Below are 3,058 nucleotides of genomic sequence, written 5' to 3'. Positions count from 1 at the left end.
GTGTTCATCGAGTTCACTTGGTTTCCAAAGGATTTTACAAGTTTGCAGTGTTAACCAAGCTTTTGTTTGTTAGCACAAGAAATAATTTCAGGATTAGTGTTTACCGAGCAGGGTCGGCCAATGAAGGTTTTTGTTAATTTTGGGAAATGAAGTTTAATTATTGATTCTAGCCGATTGTGGTAATATTTATTGGTCATTGTAATTTGTAAATGAGCTAACTTGATAATTTTAATGGTATAAATGAAAGGTCAAGTTGAGATTCTAGTATGTATGAGTGAGTATGCAAATGTTTTGATTAATTGAGAAAGCAAGTGTGAGCAAATTTGAAGGATGGTTAGATATCCTTGAGGAGCAACAACATCATATTTGATCAGGAAAGATCTAGCATGAAGCAGAACAAAGATCTATAATCAACAATTCAGTTGCATCTCATTCAGGTCATTTCATTGTTACTTTCTTAGCATTGTAGCAGTGATTCTAAAATCTCTTAGCAGAGTTGGTTTAATAGCCAGTTGTAAATCCTCTAACAAGGTGACAATTCTATTGAATTGTTCTAAAGACCTCTTGCAAGGCCACTCCTAACAAGGTGATTAAATCCTCTAATAAGGTCACACCTAATAGTGTGTTTTGTAACCTTTAACCAGGTTGGCTCCTAACAGGGCTCACTTCAGAAGAGTGAAAATCAGTAGCTAGTTACTTGGTGGTTTTTTCCATATTGGGTTTCCATGTTAAATCTAGTGTCTCATGTGTTCATCTTATTTCTTTTATGCTTGCATCTTAATCACTATGAATGTTTAAAATTTGTTAAAGTATAACATACACTGCATCTACTGAGTTACAAATTTTTTTTGTATGTTTATCGAGTGACAACAGTAATTAGTTTTATCTGACATGTAAGGGATATGTGGATATGTCTTTGTGGTAACTAATTCACCCCCCCCTCTCAGTTACTCCATCTATATTTCCAACAATTGGTATTAGAGCTTTTGGTGCTTGCAGGAAGGGTTTTAAGGACCTAAGCTAAAGATCAAGATGTCTTACAAGAGAGAAATTCCAAGGCATAACAGAGATAACTTTTCAGCATGGCAGGGTCTCATGAGACTTCATCTGGCTTCCATTGATGATTCAATATTGAAATACCTTGATGAAGAATACACAACTCCTTCTGGTACATTATCTATTGGTGATATTGTTGAGAAAAAGACTCATAACACCATGATGATAGACATTCCATCTTCTCTAAGCTATGAGGAATTTGATGATATCAAGGACTACAAAACTACCTTTGATGTGGAATAAGCTAAAATATATCTATGGTGGTGATGACAATGTGAGGAGAGCCAAAGTAGAAAGCCTTAGAGGACAATTCAATTAGATGAGAATGAGAGAGGATGAAAACATTGCCAAATATGTTGAAAGGATCAAAGCAAGTGTCAGTGCAATCAAAGCTTCTAGAGGAGAGATCAAGGGAGAAATAGTTGTAAGTAAAGTTCTTAGAACATTGCTTCCTATTTATGCAATAAGGGTATCTCCAATTCAAGAAAGAAGGTGTGAGACAAATCATAAGATAACTTTGGATACCTTAGTAGGAAGATTGATAGCCTTTGAGCTAGATAACTATGACAATTATGTTCCAGCCTCCAAGAATATTGAATCTGCATTTGAGGCTAAGCTTTCACTTAAGGAAAAAGGAAAGAAAATAAATGACACTTAGTCAAAAAGTGAAGAAGAATCAAAGGAAATTTCTAACAGTGATCTTGAAGTTGTTGAAGCTCTACTTGCAAGGAAATATTCTAGAAGCAGAGAAAAATACAAAGGTAAAGTTCCCCTAATTTGTTTTTCATGTGAAGAAATTGGTCATATTGTAGCTAGGTGCCCAAAAAAAGGAAGCAAGGATTACAAGAAAGGTCACAAGTGCAATGGCAAGAAGGACTTCAAATCATTCAAGGACAAAGGTAAGAAAACATGTTTTATGGCTAAGGATTCAGATAATAGTGAAGATGAAATAGTTTACATTGCTGTGAAAGATGAATCTGATTATGATGAAGAAGATAAGATGGCACTTATCTCTCATGTGAGTAAAAATGATACATGGATCATAGATAGTGGATCTTCACATCATATGACTGGTAACAAAACAAATTTTGAACACTTTGAAGACTATGATGGTGGTAGTGTAAGGTTTGGAAACAATGAACCTTGTTGCATAAAAGGGAGAGGAAAAATCTCATTAACCAAAGAACTTGTATGTGATAATGCCTATTGGGTTGAAGGACTAAAACATAATCTATTGAGTGTGGCACAACTAATCAACATTGGACTCAAGGTGGAATTCATGCATGGCAAGGCAAGACTGCTGGATGACAAAGGAAAATTGATTAGATTAGGCAAACAAACACAAGGTAACTTGTTTTATCTTGATCTTGGTGAGTGCTCATGTTTTATTTCTCAAGTTGAAGAAAGTTGGTTATGACACAAAAGGTTATGTCATGAAAATTTTGATAACATGGTAAAAATAAGAAAATTCAGGAAAGTAAGAGGCATTCCTAGTTTGAAGAAACTTGATGTTGGTCTATGCAAGGATTGTTGGGTTGGCAAAATGGGAAAGATTAGCTTTAAAAGAAAAAACTATTAGTCTGAAGATATCTTGGAAATTGTGCATATTGATTTGTGTGGACCTACAGGAATTGAGAGCTATAGTGGAGAAAAATTCTTCATTCTTTTTGTTGATGACTACTCTAGAATGATGACTGTTATGTATCTAAGAGAGAATTCAAAAGCATTTGAGAAATTCAAACGGTATTTGGCAAGAGTAGAGAAGGAAATAGGGAAAAGATTGAAAAGCTTAAGATTAGATAGAGGTGGTGAATTCATCTCCAATGAATTTAATAACTTTTGTATTGAAATAGGAATCAAAAGACAGGTATCAGCCCCTGAAACTCCCAAGCAGAATGGAATAGCTAAAATGAGGAATAGATCTATCATGAATTGTGCAATGACTCTAATGATTGAAAATAACATTGCTATCAAATACTAGAAGGAAGTTATCAACACTATA

This window comes from Cupressus sempervirens, chromosome 1, assembly GCF_028749045.1.
Source record: "Cupressus sempervirens isolate cs-2001-9-10 chromosome 1, ASM2874904v1, whole genome shotgun sequence".
NCBI lineage: Eukaryota > Viridiplantae > Streptophyta > Pinopsida > Cupressales > Cupressaceae > Cupressus > Cupressus sempervirens.
This window is presented reverse-complemented; position numbering follows the sequence as displayed.